Raw genomic sequence first — 18,144 nt, forward strand, 5'->3', positions numbered from 1 at the left:
TGAAAATTTAGTGGCTTTATTTCCTGTCATTTGATTAAGAGGAAAAATAGTGTTACTGAAGATATTTTACATTAGAATGAATTGAAAGTAAAGAGAGCAGGATGCAGCACTAATGGGGGAGGAGGATGGGTCTGGGCCTCTCCTTTCTTCATTACATGAGCCAGATTGTGCTCTGCTGGAGGGGTGTGCCATGGAGTCTCCTTGTAAATCCCTGACAGCTGTAAAGAAAGAGAGAGAGAAAATTAAAATATCTACTGGTTAATGCTTAATATTTTACCAGCTCATCTTTCCAAGAGTAAGATTTAGGACATGCATGTGGTATGAGCTGCTTTTCTGGGAGCAAGGGGGGAGAGAGGGAGGGGTTAAGTTACTCCTTGGTGTGTTATGTGGTGCTGAGGTATTGGAGTAGGGAAGAGAAATGACATCTGGTGCTGATCTCAGACACCCACGCAATGAGAGGAACAGATCATCACTCCATCCTTAATTCCTGTTTACTAGGAATCCCAGTTCTTTTCTGGAATTGTGTCACCATGCAGAGCAAATCAGTATACAAGCCAGGTTGCTTTACATATGGTACTTTTTTTTTAGTAATAAAATGGAAGAAGCTAAAATCATAGTGTTATTAATATAATTTAAGCATAGTTGGAAGAAAATAAAAGTTAAAGCCCACTGTCCTTGAGTAACACCTCATCTTTTTATCACATGCTTAGCTCTCTTTGTATATTAAGATCCAGAAAAGAATTTGTCTATGTTGGCCATTGTTTCTTTATTCCTGCCACATAACTTAGAATTTTCGCTATGGGAGATCTGTGGGGATTAGCTATTAAGTGCTCTGTGAAGTCTCTAGGTGAATGTTTTTGAAAATGGCAGGCTTTCCAGTATATTTCTAAGGAAAAGGAGGACAACTGTATTTTAACCTCTGAATCTTTCACAACCAAAGTCTGTAACTTGAGGCATTTCACTTGCCTGATCTTGTTGACAGCCTGAAGTTTTCAAGTGTAATTGAGCAGGTAGGAATGACTACTGATCTAGCTTGCATTACTTGCTTGAGGTTTAGTTTGCTTCTGCCAATTTAGGGCATTACTGGGGAGGATGTTGGGTGTTCTGAGCCATCTAGAGCTGGAGATCTGGACATCCTTTTGCTCAGAAAACTTGGACCAGTGCCCCTTTACCCCATTTATTCTCCCTGGTCATTTGTCTACTTGTTTGGTTTTTTTTCTGTTTTTTTTTTTTTTTTTTTTTTTTGGTTTTTTTTTTTTTGCCTTAGCATGCTAACCATTTTACCAGTTGAATTTCATTCTCCTTTTTCTTTAGGCTTCTCTTTTGCTTTTTTTTTTTTTCAGGATCATTTTGAATACTATTTATATTCTCCAGCATACTGGCAATCACTCCCAGCTTAGTCTACCTGCAAAATTAATAATCTTACTATCTTTTCATCAGCCAGTTTATTAAGGAAAGCATCAAACAGTCCTGTACTTAGGATAGACCCCTGTGGAATCTTGTGGCAGGTATGCCAAAGACGGTTTCAGAATCAGTTCCCATAATGAGCTATACATATTGGATAATAAGCCCTTTAAAATTACTTTTTATATTACTTTGGGAGCTCTGATGTGTGCTTTCTTCATAAATTTTGTGGCATAGTGTATTACCTTAACAATTAGTTTTTGAGTTTGCTGGACTGAAGAAGTTTACTTGGGTTTTTATCTCTTCTAAGAACACAACCAGCTGTAAGAGTGATTGCAAGGACCTTTTGGTCACAGGGCAAAGTGAAGGTCAGGCTTGAAGGAACATGCTGCTAGATGCAAGAATGACAATGAAATCAGAAAATCCCCTAATATCTGCAATTATGCATGCTGCATTCCAGAGGGTAAGAAGATTAGGCTGATCAGTGCTCACCTGGTTCCATAGGCTGATCATAATAAAAATCTTCCTGACCCTTCTTTGATAGCTTGTATGTAGTCTGAACTTGGAACAGCTGATAAACAGAGGGATCTTCCTCTTACCTTAGCAGGGCTTTAATGCTAATAGCTTTTCTTCAGTGAGTTCCAGTAGTTGTTAGGGATATAAATAGATGCTACTTTCTATTTTTTTATTGCTGTGTGTAGAGAAACTCAAGGGAATGTGTTGTCATTGCCTCAGAGATATGAAAATAGTCACCTTGAAAAACTCATGTGAGGGCCAAGTAAGATATTGATCCCCAGAAGTCATGCAGATGCTGTAAAAGGAGGCAGACCATATTCTTAAGGATAGAGGACATCAGATGCAGTAAGTTCACCCAGTACTGTGCCATATTAGGGTCACTGGTAAGGACCTGAGAGGAGCACTGAAAGATTTATCAGTTCAGATGGGTTGGTGCCGTGTGACTGTCAATACCTGCACCTAGGCTGGTTGTTTCCAACCACTCTGGGTGTGTACAAGGTATTTTATTCATTTTCCATTTTCAAGAGTAGTTCACAATATCTGCTTTGTCTGTAATCAGCAGCACACCCTTGCCCATGCATGCTGACACTGTTCCAACAGTTCAGGCAAAGGCAGGCTTCAAAGTTTACTTTTACTTGCTGCTAACATCTCATTTCTAAACTGAAAGCTGATATTTTGGCACACTCAAAAGTTTGGTAGTGGGTGTTATCCTAAGCACAAATCTGAAGAGATGCTGGAGAAGCAAAGATTTTGGTTTTGTCTTTATTTCAGGGTGCAGAGCGAGCTCTGTGTGTGGATTCAGCCACGTTCCAGTCTCGGCCTCAAAACACAAAAGAGTGCTAATTCTACATTTTATTAGAAGTCCTCCATCCCCTGTTAATGAGAATTGGTATCTACTGTCTATCTGCAAGTGGTGTCCTTAAGAAGAAGTGAGATTCCATTAACCTCATCCGAGCTGGTAGGACTTTGCAAGAAGCCTTGCAAAGGTTTTGGGCTGGATTGAGAGAAAGAATCGTGATGTCTTGAAGCAAAGAGCAAACCTTCTGAGCATATGAAATCACACAGCCCACAACAGCTGTGCTCACAGGCTGAAATGTTTTGCACTTCATAGCTCATTGTCCTGTTAAGCAGTTGACTTTGCAGGCCTTCTCTTGATGATGAAATTCCCTGTTGCCACTAGACTCTAAAGAGGATTTAGCTGCTAAAATCATTACAGGATATGAAACAAGCAACAGCCTCTTATGATTGCCTGCCTTTTTTTTTTTTTAAATTGACCTGTGTCTTTATCATATTTATATTTAATAAGTGCCTTAATAAATAAGTATTTGATATAAGGATCTTTCTAACAAGAAGCAACTCTGGCACCAACAGTGGAAAAGCACCAGTACAAGCATAATGATACATTCCTACATTTGAAAAATGTCCTCCTGTGTGCAGTTTAAGACTAGCACTTAGTGAAGGCAGTTTTCATAGCTGCAGACCACCATGGCTATAAGGGAAATTTAGTACCTCTAATTAGAGAAAATGCTGCCTTTCTCTGCAAGCCTGTCCTTAGTAATTGAAGAATAATGTGTTAAACCATTATGGTCATTAAATATGTGAAGAGGAGGGTACACTTATTTCAGTTTGCCTCTTAAAAAATGGCTCATTAATAATTTAAAACCCTTTGCTTCAGGGTTTTTTAAACACCTAACTAAAAATTAGACTCCTAATTACATGTTAATAGTACAGTGGCAAAATAGGAGGGAAGAAGAGAATCATAATTACTCATTCTCTCTGGCCTTATTTCAGCAAGTCATTTAAACACGTGGTTTAAAACCTTCAGTAGTCAGAGAAGAAAAGGACTGTAGGCACTCAGTAGCATAAAGACTGCAGCCACAGGAAAAATGAGACTGCAGTGTGCAAATGCTGTTCTATAGTGCTTGCTGTCAGAAATGTCTGAAGGGTTGAAGTTCTGTTTCAAGAGAGACTTTGAATTTGGAATGAAACCAAAATTGAAGAGAATTGTCTTTTCCAAAGCAAAATAGAAATAAGCGTACTATTCTGTATGAGTACAGAGATTCATTGTCAGCAGAGTCACAATAGTTCATTTTGGAAGGTGGCAGGAGAAGGCTGGCTGGTGCAGTGGCCTACTTCCATCATAGATATCCATATGTGCTTTTTGGAAAAGCTTGTGTTCCTGAGATTTGGTCCTGGATAAATGTACTGAATTGCCTCAGATGTATACATCTTAGGCAGATTGACAGATACTAGTGGAAAGGATTCATACTTTTTAAGTAGGTTTCCTAATGCAATATTCTTTTCTATGAAAGAGTGACAGCTTTTGCTCTTATGTTTCTAATGAATGATGTATGTACTGAGTACTGGTGGAGCAGTTCACTGCTTTGACTCACTCCTGGTGGCAAATATATAGCATTTTAACAGCTTGTAAAGAGCTAGAGTAACTTTTAAATGGGCTTAGACTAACTGGCATTACCAACATTTCTTCTGTCATTAATGCTTGTATTTCTGCTCAGTTTTCTTCATTGTGTCCAGATGGCCAGAAGAAAAAAAATCCTAAGATCAAAGACAGTAGAAAATAAGAGCACACCCTCTTTCAGCTCCTCCTCTTAAATGTTGTTTTTCTGTTTGTATAAGTACCAGATCATGTCAGTAATGCCTTGGTGTAGAGTGAAGAATAATACAGATCTGTGATGTGTCTGCATATTGCCTGTTGCTTGATGACTGTCAACTGACAGCTCACCTCATAGCTGCTGAAAAATGCTGCAGGTTTTACAGGCTTTAGAATTTGAATGGATGAATCTGTGATTGAAGCACACTGTCATTTGTCTCAGCAACCAGCAAGTCTCAGCTCCCTGCTTTAAGAGAGATATTTTCTTATTATTGTTCATGAACTCCAGGTGGATTGATTGAGTTCTTTGGCTAGTTTCAGGAATCCAGATATTTACCCTTTTCAGTCTAGAAGTAAAATGACAGTATGTTCTATATTGTCTTATAGCAACAAAACGTTTGTAGGCTTGTAGTGTTTTTCATGTGAAAAAGAGAACCTGTAATCAGATTGTCCATTTGCTTGGTTCGTTTTGTAAGGTTACCTATTTTGGTCTCCAAAGAGTTGAGAATTTTCCCTGGTTTCTGCAGTTTGTGATTACCTTGTCCCACCTTTACAGCATATTCTGCTTTCAACAACATTAAAAGCAGAATACCATCATTTTCTGTAATTCACAAAGGCATTGGCAGATTAAAGCTTTCAGCCATACAGGCAATGCCTCATTTTACTGCCACAAAGATAAAGATCCTCTTGCAATAGAGGATATCACAATAAATAAATAGAAGAGGTGAAAAAAAGAGCGAGACTTGATTTTCTTCCCTTGAGGGTGATGTGGTGAAGCTGTTAAAATGGTGCTGGAGGGGGAAAATCCCATTGCCCCAGCAGTTTACACTGCCTCATGCACAGAGTGTTCCTGGTGGTGCAGCACCCAGAATTTTGGTGTTTTACATAAGCAAAGGCCATGGGAGCATGACCATGTCTCATCCACAGCTGAAGTTCATAAACCTGGACCACAGTCTGTTTCATCAATTTGAAGTCTGATCTTGCCTGTAAATTAGGTGATGCCTCTGTCACTGGGAGTGTTAGGACTGAAGCTATAATTAAAATCAAGAACCTTTTTCTTGTCTGTGTGTATTTGGTTTGGTTTTGGTGGGGGCTTTTGTTTTGTTTGGGTTTGTTGTTTGGTTTGGTTTGCTTTGGTTTTTCCTTAGTCTTTCCAAAGATAGTGCTGTTATTTAAACTTAGTCCACTGCTCTCTGTGGACTTCCATGGGTTTGTGCCTATGTGTGCTGTGGTGTGGGGCTGGAATGAAAGCCAGAACTGTCAGTAATGTGCAGAGATCATCTGACTGGATCCCAAGTCTTAGTGAATGCACAGCCAAACTGCTCAAAGGATTTCTAGACAGTGCATGTGATTAATCATGATGTGCTCTTTTAAGATTTTTTCCAATTTAAAGTAAATAAAATGAAAAATGCTTTTCCAAGGGAAGCAAAGTAGTCTTATATCCTGAGGTCTCAAAATTGTTTGCATAATCTGACGATCTGTTCCACTTTTGAGAAATTGATATTCCACTCCACAGGTGAAGTAGAGACAAAATTTTCTCCCATTCTCCAGCATCAAAAAGTTTAAAGGAAAATAAGAATGTGAAAGTCATGATTTAGAACTCCAATGGCCTAACTTGAGTGTTTGGGTTTTGGCAATATATATTGAAGCAGTCTTACAGGAAGATGACTGATTACATCTGAATACAGGGAATTCCTTCTTCTACTTTCTGTAAGGCTTCTTGTTGAGGGCTGTGTTAAAGAATACCCATACATTTTGTGTGCTACGAGGATGGGCTGTGCCTTGTCTAGAAGGGATCTGGTGTGATGAACAATATATTTGTACACAGCTGGAAGTTGGAGGGTGTGTTCTGTTTGACTTCTTGCATTATGAACAGTCAAGCTGATTTTAATCTCAATTAACGAAAGTATCCTTAAGAAAAATCTCAGGGAGTAGAAAGAGTTGATAGTCTTGCATTGTGCATATTGTTGCTGTGGATTTTTTTTTTTTCCCCCTGAAGAAAACATTTGCTCTTAGATCAGCCCAGGTAGAAAATAACCATTTCCAGATTGCTCTGAGAACAAGCAGTAGTTTTCTTGAGAAGGGAAGGAATAGATCTACTGCCTGCTTTATATCACAATTTAGAGCTGACTTCACTGTCCTTTGCATGAGAAGAGAGTCCTCTGACAGTCCTCTGAATTTAGTGGGATCAAGGTTGCCTGCAAGAGATTTCTTCAGGCTGCAGGCCATTAAAATGAAAATCACTGAAGTCTCCTGTTACAGCTGAACAGAGAGACCAGCCTCTCTTTTGCCTCAGGCAGAAGGTAATAAGTCTGTGCAGGAAAGAAAGTATAATCCATTTTTCTGATATTTAGTGGTGATAATGGCCAGGAATAAGGGCTTTACTGTACTGAACACTGTTAAGTTAATCTCTGCCCTGCACGGCCCCTGTTCATAAAGACACAACAGGTGTTAGTAAGTACAGGGAAGCTGTACTTCATCTTTGCATAAATTAATATCACAGTGATCTTAATTGCTAGAAGGGAGGCACCCATCTAACCTGTGCCAACAGACACTAATCCATCAGCATCAAGGCAGCTGCAGATGAGTGTGACTCTGGTTCATCAGTGTTACATTCTGCAGAACAGTGCAGGACCACAGAAGAACAGTGGTTTTGCTGTCCCAGACTCCCTTTTCTCCTCTCTTCCTCCCCTCTTCCTCTCTTTCTCTTGCAGATGGAGTCTTCTGCCACTTTGGTCCACTTAGACAGAAAGGCTTGAGGCAGAGAACTGATTCTCTTGGAGATGGAAAATTCCTGTTGGTGTGTGGCTGAGGGAGGGTTGAAGGGCATCTTGCTCACTTTTGACCTTTCCTACCTTACCTCCAACAACACCTTGAACAGGCAGCTTCCAAAGGCATCACACCCATCAGGACACTCACTCTAGTGATCTAAATTAGCCTTGCTCTTTAAATTCACTAAACTGCAGAAAGAGCAGCAAACGAACCAGCTCCTTATGTCTTCTCAGCTTGCCCAGATTTCAGAGGGACCTTGGTGTGGCTGAGAACTTTCTACTTCTCCAGACATTTCACTGTTGTCTTCCATTGCTCTGCTGTGTTTTATTCTGCCTCACTGCAACCCATGTTTGTGAGTTTTTAGGGAGAGAGTTTTCAAATGGGATGCTTGTATCCTTTTGTTGATTTGGAGAGGAGCCTGAGCAGTAAGTTTGACATAGTTACACTGAAGTACAGAAGTTTCAAGCTGTACCAACTGGACTGGCCCTCCTGAGCAACTCTGGGCAAATATTTGTTTGCCCAGCATTTAAAGTAACACATTCTAATTCCACTACCAAGATGTTGCCATAATAATACGGGGGAAAATTATTTTCATTTTTGAGGGAGGGTGGATAGAAGGAATGAGAGACAGGTAGATGCTGAGGCATATAGCCAGGCAGAAAAGAAAGGGTAATGGCTTTTGAGGAAGGGATTTTGAAACAAAAAAAGAGTATTGAACAAAACCAGATTAATTTAAAAATGTTCACTGCAGAGCTGCCTTCTACTACAATGAAGTGTCAGGCATTGCTGCATCCAGGAGAAAGCTGTGGTCACTGTGGTGTGTTGGTGTTTTGTACCCCATTCTTGAGAGGAAGACCAGGGCTGGGTCCTGTTCTGATGCATTTAATACCTGCTTGGTCTAAGAAACTTTAAGCATCTAAGGCAGCAAACCCCCACTTTATTTTCTTCAACAAAGATAGCTTTTTTTTTTTTTTATTTTAAATTTACTAACTGTAAGTTAAATTTATCAACCTGAAAATGAGAATAACTTGCTTAGTAGTTTAAGTTCTCTTTAAAGTTTGCAAGTTGTGAAACCATTTCCTCCCTCTTATTGGTTTCATGGCCTCCATTCCCTCACCTCCTTCAAACACTTGTGAAAACTGTTGATGGGGAAGGTAAGAATTGATTTGAGCTCACTTGTGTAGAAAGTCAAATTTATCCATCTTGATTTTTCTCCTGCTTTGGCCAGCTGGTGAAAAACTGCTTTTTGCTCCTAGCAAAAACTAAGAACTACACCATCTGGGAAAAAAAATAGTATGAGTTCATGTTTACTGAAGACACCATAGAGCTGTGGTTGCTGTAACTTTTATTTGTAGGTTTTACTTCAAAACTTTATACATGTGGGCTTGAAAGATTCCTCCACTCAGAAGCATTTTAATTGAATTGATTCATAGACTTGTTTGCTAATGTATGTGTATGTGTCCTGTGAGTAGGAATTTTCCATGTCCTCTTACAGGAATCTTTTGTGATTTTCCTGTGCACAACTTGTGTAAGGCCTATTTTTAGGTAATCCTAAACCAGTGCACTTAAAACACTGGGCAGAAGTGAGAGGGGTTCTTCAAATGTGAGGTGAAACAATTTGCCAATTTTCCCCATGTGTTTTTTGCAGGGAATTTAAATCCTAGGCTGTAACCAGTTGCAATAATTTCCTTATCATGAGGTAGTGGCCAAACCTAGTGACTTAACCTGGCGTGTGAATGCATCTTGCTGACTGCAAGAGTGTTTTATAAAACCATCTCATTCCAAGGTGCTGCTTCTCATCATCTTCCCTTCTGTGTTATAATGTTCCTTTGAGGGGTTAAATATCTACTGCTTCTCAGAATGGGGGCTGAATTTCACCAGTACCCTGACAATGCAGCCACAGGGCACAGGAGAAAATGAGAATATTTGATCAGTTTGTGTCAGTGGGCTCCGTGTGAGATGTTGGGCTTCAAAGAAATCCCTGTGGAAGGACTAGAGAGGTTGAAGAGCCAGGACAAAATTAAATTAGGTGCTGTGATGAAGGGTGCAAATATAAAATGCAAGTGAATCAGAGACTTCTCTATGGACTAGCCTGAAAGAAAAGAAAGTGGACAGCTACTGTTTAAATTTAATAAATTTTCAGCTCAATAATATTGAATACTGACTGTATTGTAGGGTAGAGATCCAAAGCAAGTTCTTCCAGGGAAAACTGGTTATTTTTGCCACTTTTCACTGTACTGAAGAGGCCCATATCGTTTTGTATGTTCATTTTTGGTCTTCATTTTCTGAAAAGAAATTTTAGATGACATGGAGCTTGGGCTAAAAGGAGAGTTCTAATTCATCTAGAAGAGTGTGTTCCAAGCCAGGAAAGGCTTCATCCACACTGTTCTCTAAGGTTTAATTAAAAATTATTGACATTAAAAAAAAAAAGAGAGCTTCATTCACACTGTTCTCTAATGTTTAATGAGTTAAAAAATTATTGACATTAAAAAAAAACAAGAGGGAAACAGTATAAATTACTACTTGACACCTATGGTGGCAACTTGTATATAGAGATAATGGGAAGAATTAATAGAGTCCTTACAGGGTTAAAGTGAGCTCCATTTTAAAGTAACAGTGTTTAGTTTGCCATATGTATGAAGATATGTTATACCTGTCATCAAGAAAATGAAAATACACTTTCTTGTGTGCATCAGCTAGACACTTGTAAAAAATAAAGCATGTATTTTGACTCTAATCCCTATAAACTTAGCTACCTCTCTAAAAGCTTAGAAGCAGAGAGAAGCAGCACATTTGAAAAAGTTTCCATAATTATTTTTTAAGAGAGGTTTCATAAATAAACAAGAATTGGAGCTGACATCTATCTCTCTTCAGAGGAAGCTGAACCATATTTATTTTCAGCTTTGTATAAACTACCAAACGAGCCAAAAGTTATTAGAAGATGCAGACATATTCTTCTGGGTCTCTGTCAGCTATCTTGAGGAAAAAAAAAAAGTAAGCATATGAATTTATAATCCTTTGTTTTCTGGGTTTTCTGTGAATCAAAATACAGCTGTATTTTTATACATGCATACTAAAGATGAGTAGGTGCATGATGCAGTTTTGTGGATTTTTTTTCTGCCCAGATGCAAGCATGAGAAGAGGAATTGTGCTACGGGCAGACTTTGCATGCAAATCTCAGTTCCAGAACTCAGTCATCACATCTGTTCTACAGCTGTCCTCTACTTTTTAGGAAGCTCTCACTCGGTTTGAGAAACCAGATATGGAGATGAAATGAACACTCACATTTGAGAGGATGACTGGAGGAGTTCTGGGATGTCACTCCTCGTTTGTGAGCTCTCACATCGGTACTATGGCCATCCCCAAACTCCTGGGAGATTTTACAGGACCATCCTTGGTGTCCCCTCAGAGCTGCTGTGAGCCCCAGAGGTGCATTTTCAAGTCTGTTTTAAAGTTTCCCAAATCAGCTGGTCCTGCTTTCTGTCTTCTAAACACACATTTTCTGCAGATCATTGACTCACTGTTGAAGGACAGTTGTTATGAAGGAGCTGGAAGGGACATTCCTCCCTCAGGCTGGCTCTGACATGAGGGCTGCTGAAGTCATATCGGGCCATCCCATAATTTATTTTTAATTTACTGAATATGGTGCCTCGGGGTCACATAATTGCTAGAAAATCAGAGGTGATTTATGACATGTCTGTACAATTTCCACACACAAACTTGCTGCAGAGTCGGGATCATCAGTAAGGAAAAGGGAGACTCTCAGGCTTCCTCTGCTGAGTGATGAATTACAGGGACACAGAAGAGTTGAGGGTTGTCTTACAGCAATTTGTAGAGGTTTGCCCTTCAAAGCCATCTCCAGAAGTGCCAGGCATTTATGGGATACCCTGGGATTCCAGAGCACCAAGTGCTGCTGGATGGGCTGGCCTGGAGAGACTCTCCCTTCTTTATTTCAGCCTTAGGCTTTAAAAAGAATCAAAATCAAAAGAAGCAAACGAGCAAAAACACCTCATCCTTACCTAAATAAAATGGCTTGTTTGTGTTTAAGTAGAAAGAAGTATCTTGGGAGTTATGAATTTGCAGAAGGCAAGTCCAGGTATGAAGAAGATCCTATGGGATCAGAAAATCCTGTGTCAGTCAAAGACCCTGCTGTAGTGAGAAGAGTTTGGGTGGGTTGGGAGAAAGAGAGAACTTGTATCTAAATTTGCATCAGAAAGGCATTTGTGCATAGAAATGAGGACAGATGTGAAGCTGAGCTTCCTTAATTGAATTTGTAGTAGTTGAATTTATCAGAAACCTTCTTCCCCTTCCCTCTTTCACTGGTTCATCTATTTTATACCTTTTGACCTCAATGGCAGCAGTCAGCCAGCTACCCTCTCTCATTTTTTATTCATTTGCCAGATTTTGAAAGACCAAAACCAGACCATAAGTAATGATAATCTCTTCCTGGAGCATCCTGAGGGGTTCACAAACCAATACTGCAAAGTGCTAGAGGATTCCTAATGAATGCAAGGACTTCCTGATGGCTTTCCTCAGAAAGGAGAACATAATGAGGAAAGTGGCTTGTGTATGGTTCTAATTGCACTAAAGGCCTTTGGAAAATATCTTGAAGTAGCCTCTTTTGAGTTGTATTTTTGAACGTTTCATCCCCTTCATCTGTAGCAAAACTCATTCTGTTAGACAATTGTGACAGGAAGAAGTGTTTAATGTTCACATCTGTATTTTCTCAGCACCACTCTGACACTCGGTCTGTAAAAAAAAATACTGGCTTTACAAGGATCTAGAGGTATAATGCCCATGAGAATTTAATTTTTCAGTTTCAAAAAACACACAAACAAAATTCAAAAGCCAAAATGTTCATATTTCAAAGGAGGAAGACAAGCAAATAGCCAGAAAATAATTTTAGTATTGACAAAACCCAGCAGATGGGAACATTATTCCTATTATGTTCTTCTGTCAGACTTTCATGATTATAGTTCTCAGTGTACAGATAACAGCAGGGTCATTGCATGAGTGTGTTTCTGTGAACTAAGGGCACCTGTGATGTATTGTCTTTAAATCTGCTTTATTAAGTTTATTCTGCTGAGTCAAATCTTCAGATGCTGAAAAAATTGTATCCTTTGCAGAGCATCTAACTCTTGTTATAAATTTTTCAAGTCAGAAAAATATCAAAGCTAGTTGGACTGTCATCTGTATATTCCTTGATCTAAATTACCAATTTGTGCACTCTTCTGCCTTCATTTAGCCCCTTTGGACAACTGATATTACAATTTCCAAGCATGCTTGGCTAGATAACAATCAAGTATGGCCCATTCTGGGTAGAAAACCACATACAAAAGGATTGGTGCTGCCTTACATACCAATCTAAGCGTCTCCAAGTAAGCAATGAAAGTTGCTAATACTATAGCTAGTTAACAGTACAAAAAATAAATTATTTCAGCAAGTTATCACTCTGTTTTAGTCTACCTGGCTGGAATTTATAATATTATTGTCACAGAAATTCAAAGTGAAAGGCACATAGGTGTGTAGAAAAAAGACTAACTTAGCTATTGCTAAGGTGGGAGCTTTGTCAGGGAAATGGGCTTATGCTACCCATGTCAGTATAGATTATTGTCTTTTCTACCTATCTGAAATAATTGCATTTGTTTGGGCCAAGTTATCAGTAGTTTGCACTCCATGCTCAAGTTTGAAAGTGTTATGTATAGATGACTGTCTTTTCTACCTATCTGAAATAATGGCATTTTTTTGGGCCAAGATGTCAGTAGTTTGCACTCTATGCTCCAGATTGAAGGTGTTATGTATAGATTATTGTCTTTTCTACCTATCTGAATTAATGGCATTTTTTTGGGCCAAGTTATCAGTAGTTTGCACTCCATGCTCCAGTTGAAGGTGTTCTGTGGTGACCAAAAGTACCAATTTCTGTGTGTGACAGATGAGGGGCCCACGGAGGGCAATGGTGAGCTCTGGAGAGTGCTGGCAGTGACAGGATTTTAAATGAATCCGTGAGCAACAGGCTGAGGAGTTTGGACTAGAGCCTAGGTTGCTTCACTCCCCATCCCTGGGGCTTCCTGTTTGGAGAGTTTGCTTCTTACCAAGGGCTCAGATCCCAAATGCCTCAGCTGAAATGTTCATTATAGTAGGCAAGTTTTCAAGTGGGCCAAGCACCATGACCTCAGCTGTTGTTTATCTGTGCTTCAAAAGGATGAGTGGGAGGGGATGCAGAGAATGTGCTGGGTGACCTTCACTGAGGGGCTGAACGTCACTGCATCTCTATTTCCAGTAAAGGGAAATGAAGATTGCTACACACATCACTAAAACTGCTGTTTAAGTTTCTGGATATGATCCCTTATTTAAATGCTGATGATAACTCTAAATGCTTCTTGACGTTTTGAGATCGTCTGTCAGATTTGCACTGCATATCTAGTTTGGGGCAAGGGAGTCAAAGCATGCTTAGTAAAATGACTTAATCTGATGCTAAGAAATTTTATTCAAAATTGATAGAACCTCTAAATCCCCTACTCTTGGAACTGACTGAATGCTTCTTTGCAACTCCATACTTAAAAAGCAAAATTGAGTTGTGCAGTTTTGTGTATAATGACCTACAATGAGTTTATTCACAGTAGTGAGTGGAAAAATATATATAAGATGTATCTCAGCTTTTCCCTCTGCATGGTGTGAGATTCAAAATGATGGGACCAAGAATGTTTAAATCTTTCTCACCCTTCAACTGCCCTCCCCAAGCATGTTTTAGTTAAAGAGTTGGCTTTATGCTTTTAATGAGATGAAGCATGTCCTACAGGTGGATAGTGCTAAAGGAAGGGAAAAGAGCAGTGATCCAGTACAGGTACAGACTCCAAAATCTACCATCGCTTGGTTTGTTTTGCTTTTGAAGTTCCATTTACCACTTGAGAAGTAGATGGTGGATTGTAAGCCAACAGCAAAACAGCCAGGATCATGGAAGCAAAATCTATTAAATGAACCTCAGAATTATGGAAGCTCAGTTGTCTGGAAATGTTTGAAAAATTGGTGGTTTTTAAGTGCCTATCTTAATGGAACAGGATATATTTGGTTATACTGCAGCACTTGTATTTTGAGATATTACTTATTAGGAAGATGAAATGTTGCCTGCTCCTTTTCCTCTTTACAGCCTTTATTTAATTCTACATAAAGTCCCATTTACACTTGCAGGAGGTCTATGTCTGGATCTGAACCCTGTTGAGATGGGTGCTGTACTTTGTATAGAAACTGTGCTGTCTCTGAAAGAGTTTGTGATCTAAATGATCAGTAGGAGGTAGGAATATCTTCATTTTCTGCAGCCATATATAGTTGTTAAATGTTTACACAGAGAAAATAGAAAATGCCAATATATTTCAATTAATTAGCAAATTCTGATATGTTAGTGAGATTTTGTCCCCAGCTTCATGGAAATAAGAAAGACGTGCAGGACATTGGGAGCAATGCTTCATATTTGAAGTGTAGGGTGAGATTTTAGTTTTGCAGCACAAGAAAAACAAGAACTGTGAGGATGTGATCATGCCATGTTATCCTGCTATTCAGCTACTTAGTGCCATTGCAGGCTGTGATTTTTGTCAGCTGTTAAACTGAATTTAACTTCATCTGGTTTGGATGAGGGGCCTGGAAGAAGGCAAATCCCTTCTCATACCATGTGTTACACCCAGGACCAGGTACAGATGGGGCTGTCTGCTACAACTTTCACCTAATTCACTGTTATCTTTCCTCCTACCCCTAGAAAGGAATTTTCCATCTGCTTCTCCAGTAAGCATTCACCTCCAGCAGAACCACGGGTGATGAAAGTAGTTCTGCACATGGGATTTCCCACTAGGTGAACCTCCCTTATCACTAGCCAAAAGATTTGCCCTAATAGAGTGGCATTTACTGCCCCTGGAGAAACCACTCTGTGCCTTTGAACCATTGAGGCCCAAGGCTCAATGGAAATCAAGAAGAGGCAAAAAAAACAGATGCTGTGTTTTTTGCTTTTCACATAATTAGGGTATAGAGGTAGGCTCTTTACTAACTGTTTTTCATTAAAATCTTTGCATGCATCTGTGTTCTATTCTGATTTTCAGGGTAAATATAAAAGGGGATTTTCAGGGTAAATATAAAAAACATTTTTCAGGAGCTGACCCTGTGCAAATGGCCAGCATGTGATGGAGAGATCCCTTAGGTAGGATTAGTTTGCAAGCTCTTGCTTTTGCAGTGTGTACTCAGACTGTGCCAAGGCAAAGTCATTGCTTGTACTTGGGTTGTCAGGTGTCCTATTTTTCTTCATACAGCTTTGTCTCAGGCCATTTTTTCAGAGGATACAGCAAAGTTGTCAAGGTTCATTTTCACCAGGGTTGAACTCATTTATGTGAAGGTATGATCTGTGGGGCACTTATTCATTATACAAAATTCTCACACTGTCCTAATAAATTTGGCTCTAACAGTGAGCATAGTTAAAAAGAATCTGAACATATGCTGAAAAAAATTAAACTTTGGCCATTCCTTCCTAATGGACTGTGAACATATTCGTTATTGCTATGGGTTGTGTTTGCAGTTCATGCTCTGGTAAAAGTGTCCATTAAATGTGAGACCTGCAAGCTCATTTTTTAGAAATTAATAGCTTTGTCTTGTGGAGTCTGTAGCAGCATTTTGCTTAACAGCAGATATTTCCTTGTTCTGTGGGGGATTTTCTACCAGCCTGTGCATCTATTCCCTATTCATAGCCTGTTCAGAGGGATAGAAATAGAAGTCTAAAGCAATAGGAGTGAAAAGGCCAAGGCAGACTTTGGGCATGGCCTATGTTGCAGACATGCACTTGCCTATGCACAGGCTTTTTGAAAGTATATTTGAAACACATTACCTTTTGAGAAGAAAAACAATGTAGTGTCTGTTATCTACATCCTGTACTACCACACTAAATCAGAGTGACAAAACTGTGCATCCAATTTCTAATGCAGCCTCAAAGTTTGCTGGAGGTTGGCTGCTGGGTTATAGGGTTGGTCAGCTTAGATGACAGATAAAATCCCTATGCCTACCGAAGGGGGCAAGAGGGGAAAGCACAACTATTTAGTTTCCTAAGCAGTGAGTATCCAGAAATGTCATTTCCCACTCTCAGTGGCTCAGTACAGGTTCTTAGTGTAGTCACAAGGTTAGCACTTCAAAGAATGTCCATTTGTTTTGAAGGTCTCAACATCTGAAAAATATTTTTTTATATTTCTGTGAACTTTTAAAACTGCTATTGGAACAAAAGGTATCAAAGCAGATTGTACTTGTGAAGAGATTTGCAGTTAGAAGAAATACTCCTAATCCCCCGATTTCCAAAATTAGTAGCCATTTTTGAGAATGTTGCCTTTATCAGTGGGTCTGATTTCATCCTGTACAATGGACATAGTCATGCCTAATACTTTAAACAGGTATTGCAGTGTATGATTAGTATACAGGAATGCTTCACAATCCTTGAATGATGAAATTTCCAGATAAAATTCAAGGGGTTTGCACTATTAATAGCTTTGATGCACTTGTTCTTCAGACATTGCTCCAGTCTCCATTCTCAAGAATAACCATGCAGCAGATTTTTCTGAAGGGAAGTGTATGCATTAGTGGTGCTTAGACCAGGACAGTACCCCTGGCTCATACTCATTGTCATGCAGGGATGCACTGGAAGCTGTCAAAGGAATTTCTCCAACTTGACCTATCAATGGTGAATGTATTGCACAGAAATGTATTAATAGGAAAAACTTACTACATCTGTTTCAATTCTGTAAAGAAAACTTTAATTTTTTTTTTTCCTTTGCTTGTAACTTTAGCCATAGTCTTGAGTACCTGACTAGCTGTTAATTTTTCAAATTAGAAAAATTCTAATTTAAGCCAGAGGATTTAGGGGCCAGAATCTGACTGGACATCTTTCTCTTCTTTAGCAGTGGAGCTGCATCGCTGCATTTGATTATTCTTTTATACTAGTATTTGTAAGGTTAAAATCAAGCCTACCATGAAGTTTATCCTCCCCAGGATAATGCTGGTGACTAGAATCTGGCTTGTGCAAAAGGAGGATATCTGTCTGAGCAGAAACCCAAATACAACTGGAAACACTGCAGTGGAAATGGAAGGACCAGAAAGTCCAGTGTTACATTTAGCAAATGCTTGTGTCTGCTGAGGTGTTAGTTTTCTTACAAGTTAAAACTATTTTCTGCTGCTATTTTTTTTTAAGCTGTTGTGGAAAAAAGTGGTGTCTTGAGTCATTCTACTGTTTATCACCATCCAAATCAAAGGGCACAGAATTAGGTTTGTATTTTCACAGAGGAGATTGATGCTGACACACAGCTGTCCTTTCCTCCTCCCCAGCACACCAAGACTGAATCTTTTGCAGACTATAAGCTTGGACCTGGTGAGGAGTCTGAAATAAAACTTCTATTGTCTCAAGTGGTTTGGTGTTTGCTCTAAAGAAATCATCAGCCTTTGTTGTTTATTTTTTCTTCTGCAGAAAAGGAGGGGGATGGGGAAGTCATCCATGCATCTGCTTGCAATCTTAGTTTTAAAAGTCTAAAAGTAAACAGACCCCACAGTCCACCCAAAAACTGTGTTCTTTGGCAGTTTAGAAGGAGGGACAATGTATACTTCAGGATCAGTTTATCTCAAAAATTGTACAGACTAGGAAAAAAATCAGTGATAGCGTTTACTACTTTAAATTAAAAAAATGTATTCTTAGACATCTGCACCAACACAAATACTTAATTCTAACAAGGCCAAAACACTACTATTTAAATTCCTCTTTGTAATCCACTCTTTCATCTCTTGTTCTTATCCTTCAGTGGATTGTGTTGGATATGAGGAACCACTGA

At 39.2% G+C, this 18,144-nt stretch overlaps 1 long non-coding RNA gene across 33 annotated transcripts in view; it reads left to right on the forward strand.

Moving 5' to 3' along the window:
• The window catches only part of LOC146768567 (uncharacterized), a 185,669-nt gene that overhangs the window by 54,450 nt on the left and 113,075 nt on the right, over positions 1-18,144 (forward strand). For 32 of the 33 annotated variants that reach the window (XR_014957850.1, XR_014957860.1, XR_014957870.1 and 29 more), the window contains one exon: positions 1-18,144. This exon is cut by the window's left edge; it is cut by the window's right edge. The exons of the other annotated variant lie outside the window; for it this stretch is intronic. This is a non-coding gene — a long non-coding RNA (uncharacterized LOC146768567). 33 annotated transcript variants of the gene reach the window in all.

This window comes from Lonchura striata, chromosome 1 (assembly GCF_050655825.1).
Source record: "Lonchura striata isolate lonStrDom1 chromosome 1, ASM5065582v1, whole genome shotgun sequence".
In the NCBI taxonomy this organism is placed as follows: Eukaryota; Metazoa; Chordata; class Aves; order Passeriformes; family Estrildidae; genus Lonchura; species Lonchura striata.